The sequence below is a fragment of the Bactrocera oleae genome, chromosome 3, assembly GCF_042242935.1.
Source record: "Bactrocera oleae isolate idBacOlea1 chromosome 3, idBacOlea1, whole genome shotgun sequence".
Lineage (NCBI taxonomy): Eukaryota > Metazoa > Arthropoda > Insecta > Diptera > Tephritidae > Bactrocera > Bactrocera oleae.
In genome coordinates, this window is record NC_091537.1 from 28,934,514 (window position 1) to 28,954,632 (window position 20,119).

The following is a 20,119-nucleotide window of genomic DNA, read 5'->3' on the forward strand; positions in this document are numbered from 1 at the left end:
TCCGCAAATACGCCCTCCATTAACCCATGGCTCCTGAATGAGGACAAATTCAGGCTGTTCCATTGCCACGCGGTTAATTAGGGCTGCTGAAGCTAGTTTGCTATGATGGAGACTAATTTGTAGAATACGCATTAACTATTGTTATATCTGCGTCTTCCTGAGAGTCGCTTAAAAGCTCTTTCTCAGTATACAAGCTTGAGAGTCTGGCCGCAAGCTCAGACCCGGAAGAAGAACACTTACCTTGCTCCATAGTTTCCGCGTCGCTCGAGGACTCCATAGGATCTTCCTCTACTTCTCATATCTCCTTCCCCGATGTCAGATGGTCTGCAGCATCGGCGTCCGACAGCAGAATCTGCAGCGTGGCCCTTTTGGTCTCCACGCCAGATTCTGCTACGCTGTCTTCAAATGTCTTGACATACTTCCACCCTTCCGTGGTTAGGCTCGGGTTGCAGGCTCTTATGAGCTGCATAATTTGGTCCGGCTGTGATGGTGTAGCCGGAATCCATACCCTTGCCCTTGGTCTGGATGGTATGTCCTTCTTGTCCACTGATACCAATTTTGCCCCGGGGTATACCTCTCCCACCTTGGCTATAGCAGCTTTGTATAGAGCGACCGATCTCTCGTCATCGCAAGCAATCATTTTGATCTGGCCCTGGTACCAGCCGGCATCTGCGCATGACGGTGGCGGACCCGGATTGCTTAATAGCACTTCCAGCGCCACATTTGTCAGCGCAGCCTGCACCCATTTCCATTGGGCTCTGGGGGTTCTTCCTTCGGGATCTCCCTCATCCAGAACGCCAATGACAATTCGGTTCCGGGCCACTTCTGCAAATGATTTTGCGGGCGTTATACCCTTGGTCTTCGGTCTCTTAGCTGACGGCTTTGCCTCTTCAGCTGACCTCTGTCGCTTGGCTGCCTTTACCGGCGGCTCCAACTTGAAGTTAGCTCCTCTTTCGTTGGCGGCTTTAGCTCTACCAACCTCAGTAAGTATGCGGCGCGTCGTCTCTCCGCCAGGTTGATCCTCGGCACGGGTCGCATGACACCTTGATCCAGCCCTTTACCCCTCGACCATGGTAAGGCTCCTTATCTGTATGCTGTGCTATTGAGGAACATCGAACACACAGATAAGAAGTCTGACCTTAGCTAGATTCCTCACCAGCTCGTCCCCGCTTGTGTCGTGAATCTGTGGTATCTATTACCAGTCGGCACCCTCGGGGAGGGTTCAGTGGGGGATTTTTGCCAACCTAAAATATATTAAGAGAACTATGAACTTTTTATACGAGTAAATATGTACATATACATAAATGTAACGGTTAAAAACATCCCATTCGATTAATTCGTTAACTTTTTGCATTAATTAGCACAAACATATTTATTTAGGCATGTTATTGTTAGCAGTATTAATACAGGCTCATAATATTATAATAATCAAAAATATTGACTTTCGCCTAAAAATACTTCACAAGCATCTTGATGGGAAAAAATAATATAATAATATATTGTAATAATTTTTATCAAAAAAAAAGTTCAAACCGGAAGATATTTGCTTAGTAAATTATTAATTTGTGAATTTTAATTACAAAATAACTCAACCAAATAAACGACGTACTACAGTTACGTGTGTATCTGCATACGTGTGTGGATTTGCTGTACAATATATATGTATACATAGCATTATATATGGATAGGTATATATATAAATATCTAGATATGTGTATAAATACTTATGTTTGTATAATGTAAAAATTAGATAAATTGTTGAAAAATAAATAAGAATTTAATATGATAAATAACATAACTGTATACAATTCGCTCTACCTTATAGATAATTAAAGGGTCTAATAATAAATAATATGAATTTGACAATTTAACAAGTAAGGAAGAGATAAGTTTGGACGTCACCGCACATTTTAACCTCTTGCAACTTGCAAGAATCTAAGCGGGATAAATACATTCAGGTGTAGTCAAAACCTCACTTGAAATGTTGGGAAAGAGTTCAACATTAATTTTTCGATAAAATCGTGAATGGATTACAATCAAATTTGTAACTTATTAACTTACATTCATTAAAGTACCCATATAAGGAGTAAACTCTACCAGATTTTTGAAAATTTTGATATTAGTTTAACTTCTTCAATTTAAGTAAAATATCTCACATTTTGACCAATACATGCCGTAAAAGTCAGCCGGAAACTCGAAATTTGTCTTTTAGGTATGTGGGCACTAATAGAATTATTGATCCGATTCAAAGCATTACCGACACACAGGTATTATAATACTATACCTCTCCCAAAATTTCAAAATATATCTCAGAGATTGACCGATATTTTTGATAAAAAATTTGCAAAAGGCATTGGGATCCATTAGTTATTGATTTATCAAACTTTAAGTAGTTTTTAACAAAACCGTTATATGTGGAGTTGGCAGGGTTATGATCCGATTTCACTTCTTTTCGTACTATCGTAAGAAAGGTTGGAAAATTTTGACCTATGCAAATCTGTGTGATATATTGTAGCTTTATTGGTTTGGGCGATATATACATTCAACCTTCTAAGGGGCGGGGCCACGTCCACTTTTTAAAGGTTTTCAAACCACAGATGCCCCTCTAAATGTGATTCACTTTGCCAAATTTGAGTTATGTATCTTAATTTACGGCAGAGTTATATCACTTTATAGATTTTCATTTAACGGCGTTTTGTGAACGTTTCAGTGGACCGACTACGCGCATCTACGAACTTACTTCCTTATGGAACATATGTACTAAGTTTCATCAAGATAACTTAATTTTTACTCAAGTTATCGCTTGCACAAACGGACCGACGGACGGATATATAATTCCATATCAATTCGATTAATTTGAGGTGATACGAACAACCTTGAACAAAAGTATTATACTCTGTAGCAACATGTTGCAAGAATATTAAAACGAAAAGGTAATGTAATATAAAAAATATAAACAATATCATACAATTTTCATTTGATGGGTAGTTCTTATATAATATTTATATTATAATACCGATTTTTGGGTGCGGCTGTATACTCTTATAAACTTTACTCAGACAATTAACTGACATTTCCTTGGCAGGTATGGAAACGGCCTTATTCACATTAGCCATCTAAAATTTAGATAGGAATCATTAATGAATATTAAATATCGATAATTTGTGATATATCTTTCATATACAATAATTACGTTGACGCTTTTCTCTTCTAATAAGAATTGCAAATTAACATCACAAAACGCTCTCTGACGTCTTTTTGGAAATAAAAATAGTATACACGTATTTATTTTATTACAGTCCTGCACGAACCTATCCATATAAGTAGGATTGTTTACAAACCAATTCAGCAACAGCTTTCTTTATGCAAAACGCTGTATTTCGAAATATAAGAAACATTTATACATATTATACATCTAGATGTTAATCAAATCTTCACAGCACACAATTCACTAAAAAAAAGAAAGAATGATATGAGATGGATAGGAAATGCCTATTCGTTATTAGATGACAACGCAATTCGATTACGTTTCAGTGTCGAATTAACTGAAACTTCTTATTATTTATATTTCAGCCTAGGTTCATTAAAATCTAGTGCAATCAATCGAACCATCAAATTTATTTAAATATCTTCCTCACTAACTAATAAAAACATTATTATAAGGCTCTAATGTATGAATAAAATGTCATGAGTTTGTTGGGGATCTGATTTAGCTCATTGAAAATTTTTCAAGAAATTATAATAAGTAGGAAAGTCTTTAAAGATTTAGCGCCCTGTAGACAATTATTAAGATTTGAAAACAGCTAATGGCTGAACAGAACCTTACAAATTGTGTGACATAGGACAAGAGTCATAAATAAGAACAATGGTGATTTTAATAACTGGGGGTCTCCTTGAGTCAATGAATGATTGTTATTATAATTATTTATTGAAATATTTTATATTAAACAAATTTAGTGTGAACATACCATTAGGTCAACGAAAATTTACTATGGAATGATAACCACTCGATAAATACACTCTATGTTAAATGTATAATTCATCAATTCCTGAGTATTGAATGAGCGCAATTTTCATTAAATACTTACTCACAGTTGGATCGCGATCACTGCACTAAATCATTATTTCTGATTATCCTTTAAACATGGTCGACAATAAAATTATTTATTTATGCGAACAAATTTATGTACACGCACAATCAAACTTATTTACTTTTGTACTATATATATGCATATGTATGATACACTATTTATAAAAAGTATGTATTTAACCGTTACATACGATATTACTGTAAAAATATTTATTCAAATATTTCGCATGAAGTCATTCATTAAAAAAAAGAGAAAAGAAATGAAGTACAACTGCATTAAAATTTAAAAAATATTTCCTGATAACATTTTGTATTTATGAGGTAATTAAGTAATGATTAAAAGCGTATTATCAAGGTAATAATTTTTTCGTGTTATGATATTGTTATGTTATATTTTATGTTTTTTTTTACAAGCAATATCTGCAATAGTTTGTAAAACATTTTTGAATTCTCTTTAAATTTAATATATGATGTACATATTTAATCTTTCTAAAGGCTTTGTTATATGATACGTGAGTCTGACAGGTGCGCCAAAGTACTATGTATCTAAAAATTTTCCACCATGTATAAAATATATATGAATTAAAAGAATTAAAATAAATTATTTAGAATTATATTTAGAAATGGTTGTAAGTCAAAAAGTTTATATCTTGTCAAGAACGCTTCTCAAACTACAGATTAACCTAAAAGAGCTATCCAAAAGTTCAAGATAAATGTATATTCATATTTTCAACGAACTAAAATCACGGCTCTAGCTGAAAGATAAAATTAAAATCGTATATAGGTATATGGTTGTTATAGATTTTCTAGATTTTTAGTATCAACTTACAATTGTAAGTCCGATATTTTTGCATAATTCTAGACAAAAAACTCACATGAAAATTATATATATACATAGGATATCAGATCATATAAAATTAACGCAATATTGAAATTAAATAGAAAACACAGTTTTTAGTCTTTCGATTGTAATTTTTTGATTAAATCATAAAGTAACAGTCACTGCTTGACCAGTGTCATTTAATAAAAAAGTATGGTTCATTTATGTCTCCAGCCCAGACCTCCAGTAATTTGGTAATTTACAAACCCATTAGGGTGAAAATGTGCTTATGTGTGAAAATATCGAACTGCGTCCGCCAAGCTTTCGTTATTTTTAAAATATTCTTCAATAATGAAGACACGTGATTCTATCGTGTAAGACTCCTTTTTTACTAAGCCTAAACTGCCAGCTGTCGATTTTTTTCTTTTTTTTATGGTTGTCAACACTTTACTACATAAATGTCAGCAAATTTAAATCTTACTTTAATTTTGGGGCACCATATACTCTATGGCTGCTTACAAGTTTTGTTGAAACTGGAGGACAATCGTCTTCTTGTATAGTAATTGGAAAAAAAGTGGTCCGAATGAGCTCCACTTATGGTAACAACAATGTATTAGTTTCAACATAGTATTATAATTTAATTAAAATCGAGCGAGCTAATAATAATGTTATTATTCTTATTTCTGAATAAATCGAGCAAGACGATTATTAAAGTGAGTCTACGTTATCGGAACGGACTCGGATTTTTAACAGGCCAAGGATTGGCAACTCATTAGAATTCCTCAAATATATCTATGCGAGGTCAACACCACAACAACCACAACAAAGAAATAGCTATTAGTTCGACTGAGATTTACTTGTATAACTTTAGGAGGGGGTTTATTATTCTCCAATTTCATTTTGTTCGTGGAAATAATTTTTTAATAACAATTTTAACTAACTCGGTTATTAATTGGCCATATAAACCTAAGAGAAATCATGGTGAACCCAATTCAACGGCCCTTCAACACTTATTGATTTCCAATCCTAGTAATTTTTATATTCTTGCAACATGTTGCTACAGAGTATAATAGTTTTGTTTACCTAACGGTTGCTTGTATCACCCAAAACTAATCGAAATAGACATAGGGTAGTTTATATATTGGTAACCAGCAAGAAAAGTTGAATTCAGAGTGACTGCCAGTCTATCCGCCTGTCCGTGTGTACATTTGTGCAAGCTGTAACTTGAGTAAAAATGGAGATATCGTATCAAAACTTGGTCTTCTTAAATTCTATCTGATTCTTTCATTATCCAGTATACAAATTAGGCACCAATGATGTATCGGGATAAAGCTTTGACTGAATAATGGGCTTAAAGTAGGCCACCTTATGATCAAAAATTTTCAAAATCAGAGAAAAAATGTTCACGCCTCTAGGTACCGAATATATGGACCCCAGTACCCATTGTGAAAATATCGGTGAACCTGTCAGGTTATAGATTATTGAAACTCACAGATAATAATATGCCCGCCTGCCCAAAGTAGTTTGAATCGGATCTATAATTCCCTTAGTCCCATATACTTGTACCTAATATACAAAATTTTGAACTTCATATCCCGACTAATATTTGACTTATCTTAATGAAATTAAGGGATTGTGTCTTGGTACATATTTATCCATAATAAGCATTAAGTCAGGTGAAAACTTGCCCTAGCCGCCCTGTAACTAATACCTGGATCGCCCATGTATTGCTGATGGTATGTACAGTACCGTAATGAAACTCAGATATCATATTTTTCCGTTAACAATATAATATAAAAGAGGTTCAATACTACTTCTATCTCCCACGCACCTAATATAAGATTTTTAAACTTCCCGTTGGCTTTATACTGATAGTACATCTTCTGCCCCATCCCCTCTTCTAGATATACCTAATTTCTATGGCTGTCTTAACAAAGTCATTAAAGCGAAAAATTTTCTAACAATTTTAATTTATTTGTCTTCCATATTTAGGATTTATCAAGTATTGTGGATGAAACTGCTAAAGGAAGATTCCTACTAGTCAAAGGAAGACCTCTACAACACTAAGCAGTGCTTTAAAAACTTAAACCGTGAGGTCTAAAGTCAAGAAAGGTGCTAAAGGAGGAGGCGGGGATCGACCATTTTGTAATCTAATATTAATAACGTGCATTTTTAATTTGACAGAGTTTTTATTTAATATTAATAATTCGCATTCTGAAGTGAATATTGTTTCTGTATTGTATGAACATTCCTCACATTAATTTATTAATTTTTTCATATTGTATATTAAATCAGTGCCGAACAATATTATTTTTTAAATGTTTCCATATTAATATTATGAATATTACGCAACATTAAAATAAGATTTTCCAAATTGAAACAAGAATTTTCAACATTGATAGACTTTCGTTAATGTTTCTTATTGAATCAATATCGTTTTTATTGATTTAAGATTGTTTTTTTCTGGATGTATGTTTATAAATGATCAGGATGACGAGATGAGTTTAAATCCGAGTGACTGTCTATCCTTCCGTCTGTCCGGATTGTAATTTCGAACAGAGGAATATGGTAGCACGGGGCACCAGTGATATAAAAATATTAAAAAAATGGGCGTGGCTCCGCCCTCTTATAGGTTTCATGTACATAGCTCCCAAACCATTTAAGTTAAAATAACCAAATTCGCACAGGACAAATCCCTTAAACCTCCCTACCGACTCTGTAAAAATGAATGACATTTAATGATAGCCCCGCACACTTTCCATATAACGGTACTGTTAATAACTGCTTAAAGCGTGTTAAATCAATAACAAAATTCGCGAGTGACATTAAATTTTACCCCCGAGATGGTATGAGAGGACTTTCGTGGAGACGTGGTCCAAATTGAAGGATGGGCGTGGAAGCCGCCCACTTTTAGTTGATATGACATATCTCAGGACCTGCTCCACCGAGTTCAACCGAATTCAGTTTTCAATTCATATAACACTCTTTTCACCGTTCTATGTTACAGTGCGAAAATGTGTAAAATGGGATCACAACCACGACTACTTCTCATGTAACACAATTTTAAATTTCATCTGATTCTTTCACTTTACATTATGTACATCAAGCACCAATGAATTTATCAGGATAAACCTTTGCACGATTGGTGTCTTCAAAGTATGCTACCTTAAGATTGAAAATAGCAGAAATCGAGCCAAAACTGTTCAAGCCCCTAAGCACCAAATATGTGGACACCAGTACATACCTATATTTGAATTTTACAGAAAATATCGGTCAAACGTGAGATATAATTGAAATTCGAAGGGAATCCCTTCCTGATAATATGTAGTATGTCTGAATGTCAAAAATTGGTTGAATCGGGTCAATACTTCCCGTAGCCGCGATATACCTAATAAAAAGATTTTTGGACTCCCAGTTGACTTTATACCACAATTGTCTAAAATGGATAATATCGGACGAAAACTTGATTTAGCCCCATATAACTGATATTCAGGATTTTGAAACATCCGTCTAACTTTTCTCCTTATATACAAGTATGTATGTTTACATATTTACAAAATTTATTGAAAATAAGCTCTTAAGTATACCTGAAAAATGTCCAAAATTAATGCAATCAGCCTTTCCACTTCTCTGCCGCCGATATATCCTAACTATATAATTATTTCTGACTTTCCACCTGACTTTTAACCGTTTAAGTTGGTCAAAGTGTGTAATATTTTAATGAAATTAAGTGAACACGTTTTTTTAAAAGTTATAAAATAAGGTTATTGGTTTGGCGCTCAATATAAATGAAATTTCTCTTGGTCTTAACCTCGTATCCGTAATACAATATATTTCAATCCGTCAACTTTCCCACATCAGCTCAATATATTATATTAAATTTAGTCTCTTCGGTTCAGTTTGAGGGTGATTAAAGTATTATTGTATATATGTAGTAATAAAATTAAGTGAATCTAGGACCTTCAAAATAAGTTAATATGATACCAAATTTGATTGTAGAGATTACGATTTCGTCGGACAATGATGTTGAACCCTTTCGCTATATTTTTTAATAATGCCAAAAACTTAAGGTTTTAGCCCTGTTACTTGTTACTTGTTTAATATAAAATTTTGCCAGCTTCCAATAGAATTTCCCGAGCTTTGATTCTTCCAAGATGGAAGAGAACATAACTCTTCCTTACTTTAATCTAGTATTATGTTCTTTTAAATCCAAATTAGTTATACCGTTATAATATAGAAACCTGTACAATATGTTCTTAATGAGTTTAAGCAGTTAACTTTATTCTATTTTAAAATCTTTTGATAAATAATATACCTATATATTTTTTCAAGTTCCTTCACAAGAAATACACATTTTCAGTAACGATTTGTTATCTATAATCAACTTGATAAACACATTTCCCCCCGATTTGTACTTTACATAATTTTAATTTAAAATACCATTGAATTTATCGAAATCTTATTTCTCTAATAAAATTTACCGCGACATTAACACATATACGGTTTTTTCGTCTGTATTCCATGTAAATCGATGTGCATTGTAATTTTGTTCGTTTCATTAAACTCGTCGGTGGGTAAATATATATATAATATTTAAAAGAATCCGTTTTCAGACTGGCACAGACATTTGTATTTTTAAATGTTTCCATACGCTAATTCATGCTCGTACACATATTGCCTTTTTGGTGTATGTGTATGTACTTTTTATGGCGATGAGCCATTGTGTTCGTAACGTGTCAATTCTTTTATGAATATTTTATAGACCTGTTTAATTTCATTAAATTTTTATATATATTAATCAAGTGTTTTTTGCTTTCAATTCCTGCAACAAAAAATAACAGCGGCGTTAAAAATATTTAATTACGTATCGCTGTCATTCTCAATTGCCGTTTGCGAAATGCGCTGTTTTGTTTAATGGTTCGAAATACCCATCACATTTTAAAAATAAAATTTTAATTGAATCTATGGAACTTATATAAATACATGAAAATATAATAAACATACATAAGTATATACGGTTCGTTTGTAATTTAGTATGTGTACTTTGCATTGAAAACATGCATTATGTTAATAACAGTTCTAAGAACTTACTACTTATTGTATATGTATCACAAAAACTTATTGCAAATAGGTTCAAAGACACGTTTTCACAGAAGACCCCCTACATCAACAAACATAAGGCATTAGCACGCAATGACTTTGTGATGTATGATTATAAGACTATTTACACTGAAAATATTGGTTGAATCATCAGTGTATTCTTCAGAAAAAACATTATAGGATTTTTAATATGCATTATTGCTTCTCTTTTTATACTGTTGCAACACGTTGATACAGAGTATAATTGTGTTGTTTACCTAACGGTTGTTTGTATCAACTACAATCAAACAAATTAAATAAATAGGCATGGAGTTGTATATAAATATAGGGTGATCCATTTCCAGCTTCCCTAATTTTTTGAGAAAAAATTACAGAAAATTGAAATTTAATGAAGCAAGTTTATTATGATTCGAAAGAAGATTCTTTGGCACTTTTTTTTTAATTATCTCTTTTAAATGTTGGCGGCGGCTACGCCTCAGTTGGTCCAAGCGTTGAGTCCCATTTTCGATGACTCGTTTGAGCATTTCGACTGGCGAATGACTTGCGTAATATTTTGCTCCAAGGCCTGAATCGAAGCGGTATTTTCCTCATAGGCCAGAGACTTTACACATCATCATAGGAAAAGTCTAACCTTGTGATATCACATGATCTTGGTGGCCAATCGACATGCCCAAAAAGTGAAATTATCTGCTCACCGAAATGTTCTCTCAATACATCCATTAATTTTTGTGAGATATAGACTGAAGATTTCACCGGCTCAATAACCATATGAAACGATTTTTTTCTGAATGAAATGACAGCTCTGGAATCTCTTCAGCAACCTGAATCGTCCCAAATGCGACAATATTGCTTATTTACATACTCGTTGAGCCGGAAATGGGTCTCATCGCTGAACACAATTTGGTTCGAAAACGTCAGAGCCCATAGAGCGAGGCGATGAAGGTCGAGTAGCTTCAGTTCTTGCACAAGCTGTTTTGTACGCTGTCAATTTAAGATCTCGACGTAAAATTCGCCAAGTCATTCCATACCTCAGTCTTAGTTGCTGCGAACGGCGCCGAATCGACTCTCCACAATCTTCGTGTACACTTACAGCTACGGCCGCTATATTTTCTTCACTGCGTGCTGGACGTGGTCTATTCGGTCCAATATGGTCAAATATGGTGGTGTTGCGAATAGTGCTCTCAATAGGCCGATTATGTTGATCATAAGTTGAGCGAAGTGCGCGAAACACATTCATTACAGAACGTGAATTTTCGTAATAAAGTTGAACGATTTTTAAACGTTGTTTAAGTCTTTCCATGAGGAAATGCCAAACAATACTGAACAAAACTGGATCCTGGAAGACCTTTTGTAGCAGATTTGAAAAGACTAACACGGTGCCGAGGCGCATTAAATTATTATCCAAAAGCCCGCCTAGCTTGATCTAATTCGCAAAAGTTTTGAGGAATGACCTGATAACTGTGAGGACTCATTGGAGGAGTTAGTCAGTGTGCTTTTTTCTGGCAGTAAGGCCGCAGTAAGTCGTAACTATGAAGGGAATAGTGCTGTAAACTTCTCCGAAAATATGATTACGAAGAATTCGATGGATTCATTTCAGCCATGCTGTAGAATGCACTTTGTCTATCCATACACTCATGGAGAGAAACTAGGATAGTTTTCATACCAAAGGCAGGTAGAAACAACGTAACTTACTCGAAAGAGTTTAGGCCTATAAGCTTAACTTCCTTCCATCTGGAAACGTTAGAGAAAATCTTGGACGTGTACATCAGGGCCGCAACGGCTGCTGGAAGCTTGTCTAAAGCGCAACACGCATACATAAAAGGCAGATCGGTAGAGACTGTACTCCATACACTGGTATTTAAAATCGAAAGTACTCTTGAATATATGGAATATGCTCTTGGAGCATTCCTGAACATTTCTGGAGCATTCAACAATGTTTCTACGGAATCTATTTTGAATAGTATCCAGGCGGTAGTTGTTGGCTATACAACGTTGGATCAGAAGCCTCTTTATATCTAGAAGGATAAGAGCAGGATGTAACGATGCAAGAATGACCATGAAAGTCTATAGAGGCACTCCGCAAGGTGGAGTGCCATCTCCGCTCCTATAAACATTAGCGATAAGATAGTGAGTTGGTGTCTACCCACCATTAGCAGTATTATGACCACCACTCTCAATACAGTCCAGAATTGGGCATCGTTAGCCGGACTGGGGTTAAATCGGGAGAAAACGGATATGCTTGTGTTCACAAGAAAATACAAAATCCTTCCATGGAAGCTTCCTTCGATAAATGGAACACAACTCTCTCTCAAATAGAGGGCAAATGACTGTGGGAGTACAATGTGGAATTAATAGTGAGAAATGCCAGCAATGCTTTATATGCGTGTAGGCAAATGATCGACACAACCTGGGGTTTTCTCCCTCTCTCATGCACTGGTGTTACACAGCTATCGTAAGCCCAATATCGGTGGCTCCATCGGCTCGCTGCGCTGTGTATAACGCTTTAAGAACCATTCCAACGATGGCTCTTGAACTAGTACTAAACCTGCCACCTGCAGACCTCTTCACTGAAAACTGCGCAGCAAAATCGGCGGGGCGACTACTGGCTGCAGGAGAGTTTACATATAGAACCTTTGGGCATAGCTCGGCTGGCGGTTTGGCAAGCACCGTCTACATGATTCCACTTTTAAATCGGGAAAGTAGGTTCAGAGTAAATACAGTCACCCATCTTGTCGTAAAGGTATGTATGTTAGCTGCGCGCAACACACGAAACATTTATACGGATGGCTCAAAAATGGAGGATTGAGTTGGTGCAGGTATGTACTGTCCAGAGTTAAGCATAAGGCAACCTTTTAAGTTGCCGGACCAGTGCAGTATTTTTCAAGTAGAGGACTTGGCTATTACGAAAGTCCCAGAGCTATCCTCAAATGCTAAAAGATGACTACTCTTCAAGGGCTTAGTAACTAAAACCCACCTGGTACCGCAAAGGACCAAAACTGGTCTATGCGTGGCCAATTAGCATACCAGACTAACCTAACCTCACCTAGTATAATAACCACATCCCTTCCCCATATAATGGTTACGCTGAAAACTATCAACTTTACGCAATTAAAAAAAACCCAGAAGCGTTAATTTTCAAAACAATGATGATGGGCTTTATTGGAGCAGTTGTAAAAATTGGACATAGGGTGTGGCACCGCCCACCTGAAGGTGAAATCCTATATCCCAAGAACTACTTGACCAATTTCAATTTAATTTGTTGTGTAAGGTCAACCAGGTATTTCTATCATTCACTGTGATATCGGCTGACAACCACGCCTACTGTTCATATAACAACCTTTTAAAGCTGATTTTTTCGCTTAAAATTATACAAATTAAACATTAGTGAAGTTATCAGGGTAAAACTTTGCGCAAATAGTGCCCTCAACGTATTTAATCTCACACCCAAAAATTGTAGGAATCGCTTTATAAGTTTTCACGGACCTAGACACTAAATATGTGGACTCCAGTGCATATGGCGAATATTTTACCGAATATACCGGTCAATCTGTGAGGTCTAAAATGACATTATACTGCATTTATCGGCAAATATACAGGGAGTTTTTATGAAATTCTAAAAAAAATCTCGGAAACCCTCACAAGTATATAGAAATAAAATTTTTTACACGATTTAATTCTATTTAGCACCATTCAAAATTTTTTCTTATATTCTATTTGTCAGATTTATTTTTTGTGAAATATGTTAACATCACAAATTTGAAGGAATTCCGATTTGTGGAAACAAGCAAGTTTCCTGGTTAGAGCAACTGTAAATAGCACAAAATTAAGGGAACTACCTTTTTGTACGTACAAGCGAGTTTGAAATGTGTTAATATTTTGTGAACTATCATGCAATCGGACGAGCATGTTAAAACAATTTTCAAATTTACTTTTAAGCTTAGAGTGCATATATATTATTTTAATAACTATGCTTGCGTAAATACATATTATACCATATAAGTGATTTAATAGGTCGCCATACATACCTCATTTTAAAATCTATCTATCTATGTGATCTAATAAAATAAACATTAATACTTGTTCCTAAAAAATCCTGGTTTATTACTAATTTAATAGGTTTTAAAGATAAGGAACCAATCACATATTTTTGCATACGATCAATGTATTTTTTACACGCTTATTCCGGACCCAATTTACCGTGAAAGAGCAGAGTTAGGTATAAATGATCAGCGTGACGAGTTGAGTCGAGTTAGTCATGCACGTCTGTTTGTATATACGCGAACTAGTCATTTATTTTTGAAGATATCGATCGATTATAGCTTCAAAGTAGCCAATGTTAACGTATTTGCTTGTTTTTTAACACTTTAGATATGTGGTCTAACCTTTGCTGATATTTTCACAAATTGTCGCAGCATTTATGAAAGTTTTCAGTAAAAAAGTGAGTAAGCAGCCGGCATTAACATATTCATATTTTTACTTTAATTAATATTTCCAAGATTTAGCTATAAGAAAGGTCGAGTGGTAGTCGGTAGGCCGAAGGTATGAATCGCCTTTTGATGCCAATGGTATCAACAGGATTCGCGTAAAAATTGAACAGATGTTCGGCAGTAACATGAACCTACAAGTTGATCAACCTACAAGAAACAAAAATAACATGTAACTCGAAACTTTATTAGCAAAAGTTATTTAAAAGTATCAATGATTGAATTTATTTCTAGTATTAGTTTAGTGTAGGAAAATTCCAAATTCAACTTCAATATATTAATATGGCATACTGTTAAAATTCTCATATTCCTTACTTAAAAACACACCATATTCAAAAACTGTGGCGAGCTGCATGGTCGTTTGAATTTCAAGTAGCCGAAATGCACCGCCTTGAAATGTATGGTAAATAATACCATATCTCTTCAAAAGCAACTAAGCAAATTGCAGACATTTGTCAAAGCAGCAAAAGGAAAATCAGACAAAGGATATCAATTTAAAAGATAGTAACAGCCAACAAAAAAATACTTCTCAGTTCGCTACTACTCAGTAATATAGAATATTCGTAGTTGCCATTCAACTGTCAAACTTTTCTAAACTCTCATATTTAACAAAGAGTGCAGTTGCAGTTACTGAGGTAGGACTTGTGTATATATGATATGACATACATATATACATATGTAAGCGTAGTCGTACTCACCCGGATTTTGTTTGTCTATTTTTGAAAATGGAATCGTTTTCTCGCAAAATTAAATAGAAAATATTGCAATAGAGAACGTTTATAAAAAAAATTTTACCACATATACATGTATTTTATTGAATTTTAAAAGTTTCCGCCAAAGAAAAACTTTTCTGAATGTTTGTATGTATATTTCCATATCTGTGTGTTTGCGAGAAACATTTTCATTCGGCTATTGTCGATTTAAGTCTTAAGTGTAATTAAAACACTTTGTAGCAATACAGCAGTACACTCCCATACTGTACGCAAGCTAACAACTGCCAATACGCTTAAGGGGTGTGGCCAGTTTAAAAAAAAACAATAACTGAAGCTACAGTACCCTTCCCAAATACAAGAGATCAGTTCAATGCCAAATTTCGTTGATATCTCTTTAAATGAAAAAGTTCCCATACAAGCACTTGATTCTGATCATTCAGTTTGTAAGGCAGCTACATGCTATAGTGGGCCGTTATCGGCGGTTCCAACAAATTAACAACTCCTTGGGGAGAAAAAGACGTGTGCAAAATTTCAGATCTTTAAAACTGAGGGACTAGTTTGTATATTTACAGACAGACGGACAGACAGATGGATATGGCTAAATGAACTCAGCTCTTCATACTGATCAAATATATATGGTATATATTTTTTATTTGTTACAAACGTTGTGGCATATTTAATAAACGCAGCTCAGGGTATAAAAAACAAAGTATACCTAAGTATGTACATATATTATATTAGATTTTTTGGCTTAAATAACACTTAAGGTATTAAAAACATTTGTTAAATTGTGGCAAGAAATGTTTTTCCTTGAATTCGCTGCTTTGCCGAAGCGTTCGGATGTGTCCCTTTCGCCTTTTAAAACTTTAAATAAGCTTTTCTCGGAGCTCCATTTTTCGAATCGGACAGCGATAATACACGAAGACTATCTTTCGTATTCATTTGGAATTTGAACCGCAGCTTCGCAGGAACAATGTCATGTGTTATGTATGTATATACAATACAAACAATTTGCTGCTAACTGTTTCGGTAAAAAAAGTTTCGTACTTTACTAGCAGATAGCACGAGATCACTCAAAGAAGCCCTCTTGAAAAATATCATTCTGAAGACTTGCCAAGTAGAAGTCATTAATTTTATCAAAATGCCAATTCAAATTTTTTTTCATACAAAAATAAATGTAAAACGCTTAAGAGATTTCGCTTTTTCTAATTTCCATATTAAATGATCATGTTATTTGATAATTTAGACCGCCAGACTGCCCTAACCCCTTAAAATATTGAGGAAGAATAGCAGCAGAAGATCTATACTCAACAAAAGCTGTTGCTGTTCGATCGAACTGTAGTTTCAGTAAAGCTTCTGCCACTTCACAACTCCGTCTGTGCAATTAAAACGAAAGTACAAAAAGTATTGGCGGCGTTGCGCAAATTGGCATTTCTCAATGTCACGCGTCTGTGAATTGACTTGAACAGCTGGGAAGGATGGCAACAAAACGGATTCATAAGTACTAGCTAACTACCGCGCATACAGCACACAGAAGCAACAAACAAAACGAGAGAAATGCAAACGAAATGCGGGTAATTACAAAACAAATTAAAAATTACACTCATTTATTCAACTTTGCACATTTGCAGCAAATTGTTTCATGCGCTCAATGCTTGTTGGCTACTTTTGCTGGTTCTTGTTTGCAGCATCAGCGAAAGTTTGCGCTAAAATTGCTAAATATGTATGTATATGTATACAATTAAGCTTACATTCAAACTTGAATATGTGTGTGCGCGAATTATTTTTCAGTTATATACTTGTATGTATTTATGTGAAATGACATGTTTAACTTTTTTGCTGGAACTTGTATTGCCCTAAAGCCTTGGCATCAACACCATACGTAATTAAAACATACGTCGAGCATTAATTGGTAGCTCTCCAAAGGCGTGTATAAAATCAATTTTTCAAGCATATTAAGTTTGTATGTAGCTAGTTTGCAGCGAATATAAAGACGCTATAATTCCCCAGTGTTCAAAAACATTACTTGAGTAGATTGCCTCAATCAATTTAATTAATTTGAATTTGTATTAAATTTCATATGCGGACAATGAGCGGGCAATGTCAAGGTTCAAAGAGTTATCGTAACCTGGTGATAAATTCAACAAAAATAGTGTTATGATTTTCTAATGTATGTGGCTCGCGACGCAGGAAGAAAATATTTAGACTTCATTTCAACTACAAAAACTCCTTAGAGATTCTAAAACTGTTCTGTTGAGAAATAAGTTAAAGATAAAGCTGTGGCTTTAAATACAACTGCCTTGCATTATCATGTTACCACTACAAAGAGGGATTGCGGCTTCGCAAGCGATCCAGTGAGTATTTTTCAACAACCCGCTAGATTTAATATATTTGTGTTTGTTTCATCATTTCAGCCCAATTTTCTTTAACTTAGAATATGTATTAAGCACAACGGTAGGTATCCTGTCTCAACCGGCTGGAAGCTGGCCATTTCCGAAGTCAAAGTTCTAATGTTTTCTCAGTCTCAGCACATGTCCGACATTATGTCTATTCTTCCTTAATTAGTTTGAGAAATAAATTAAAACAGAATTTCAGTGCGTTTATCTTTAGGATAGTACGGAGTTCCTTTTGTGTAAAGGTAAAAGCTTTTTTGTACTATGCACTAACCATACTACCCCACAGTAGTTCTGTGATAGTCCCTGTAACGGTGTTGTTCCTGTATATGTATATTTATTTGCTATTTAATGAAAACATGATACATTTCTTACTTACATTTATCTCGCAACCTGTTGCTACAGAGTATAATAGTTTTGTTCACCTTACGGTTGTTTGTATCATCTAAAGCTAATCGAGTTAGATAAAGTGTTATGTACAATATATATAAATGATCAGGATGAAGAGACGAGTTGAAGTCCGGTGTCTGTCCGTCCGTCCGCCCGTGCATGCTGTAACTTGAGTAAAAATTAAGATATCTTTATGAAACTTGGTATACATGTTTCTTGGTACCGTGAGACGGTTGGTATTGCAGATGGGCAGATAATCGGACCACTGACACGCTCACAAAACGCCATTAAAATAAACAAATTGCCATAACTAAGCTCCACAATAAGATACAAGACTGTTATTTGGCATACGGGATCACATTAGAGACGGACATCTGCATTTAAAAACTTTTTTTTTAAATGGGCGTGGTCCCGCTCCCTAATAAGTTTAATATGCACATTAGAGTGCTTTTTTTTTTGAACTATTTTTTTTTTCGATCCCATGGTGTAATTTTGTTGGAAATACCAAAAAAAAAATTCCCTAAAAATTTGAGACTTTAATTTTAATATTAAGTACTAGACCTAGGCCTGTAAAGATTTCCCATATAAAATACACGTAAAACTTGATTTTTTTTTCTTTTTAATTTTATAACTCAGCGGCAGTTGATGGGTTTATCTCACCCGTCATTAGGTATTCCTCAGAATTGAACGCTCTACAAAAATCTCCATTGCGGTAAAGTTATAACTTGCACCTGCGGGGTAGTACGGCTACCAAACCTAATTTTTCCATGAAATTCGCGTTTTTTTGGAATTATCTCGTAAACAACACTAGCTACAGAAAAAATAAAAATAACAAAATTGTAGGAAATTTAATTTCCTACAAAAAATTCTTTGGCACCAAATCGATAATATTAATACTCTTTGAGATACAGATATTTTAAGTTGAAGTGGTATGGAATTTTTATGGATTTCTGAGCTTAATTGTTAAATTATCAGCTTTTCATTATATAGTATATAACATTATTCTCATATTTCGATGTTATAGTGCGAAAATAGGCGAAATCGGACTACAACCACGCCTATTTCCCATATAACACATTTTCAATTCCATCTGATTCTTTCACTTTCCACTATGCATATCAAGCAACAATGATTATATCGGGATAAACTTTGTGTGAATAATACGTGGACCCCATTGCCTATAGTTGACCTTCTACCGAAAATATCAGTCAATCCACAAAGAAATTTCAAACGAGTATACCATTTGACTTTGCGAGAGTATAAAATGTTCGATTACATCCGAACTTAGCCCTTCCTTACTTGTTTTTAAATATTGATTTGTATTCTAGATACATGTAATTATGAATTCTGGAGACACAGACAGGAGATATTTGTATTAATCATATAAACATACTTATCGTCAATTAAAATTAAAAACAACGTATTGTCAAAAAATTGGAAACAGAGTTTTATAACCAATTTATAACAAAATTTCTAATTTTGTTTCAATATGAATATGTTAGTTTCTATATTATATCGATGTTATGCCCTGAACAGGGTGTATTAAGTTTTCGTTTGTAGCATCCAGGAGGAAACGTCGGAGATTCTATAAAATATGTACATAAATGATCAGTATGATCAGCTGAGTTGATTTAGCCATGCCCGTCTGTCTGTCCGTATGTCTGTCTGTATATATTATATATGAACTAGTCCCTCAGTTAATACAAGCTATCGATCTTGAAATTTTGCACACGTATTTTTCTCAACAAGAAGCTGCTCATGTGTCGGAACAGCCTATATCGGATCACTAAAGCATATAGCTGCCTATAACTGAACTATCGGAATAAAGTACTTGCAAGGAAAACTTTTTTATTTGACGAGGACGTTCTTGTAAGGAACCTTGTAGGGTACTTTTTCTTAGAGCTCAATTTTCACCGGTTTCCAGAAGTCTGATCAACTTAAAACTTTGCAGACGTGTCAAGGACCGATGAAAATGCAATAATTTGATAACAGTTTCCCATTACTTTAAAGGTGTGCGTAGCCCCACCCCCTAATTTGTTTAATGCATATATCTTTCAAACCGCTAAAGCCAAATTAACCAAATTTGCTAAGAGGAAGTCCTTTCAGCCCTTTTTCATACGCTGTAAAAA

At 34.6% G+C, this 20,119-nt stretch overlaps 1 long non-coding RNA gene across 1 annotated transcript; it reads left to right on the plus strand.

The window, feature by feature from the left end:
* The first annotated feature begins 16,388 nt into the window (after nucleotides 1–16,388).
* On the plus strand, nucleotides 16,389–17,741 carry LOC118683214 (uncharacterized). Its single transcript, XR_004979124.2, has 4 exons — nucleotides 16,389–16,781; nucleotides 16,839–16,930; nucleotides 16,999–17,561; nucleotides 17,622–17,741. It is a non-coding gene; the product is annotated as an uncharacterized lncRNA (long non-coding RNA).
* The last annotated feature ends 2,378 nt before the right edge of the window (nucleotides 17,742–20,119 follow it).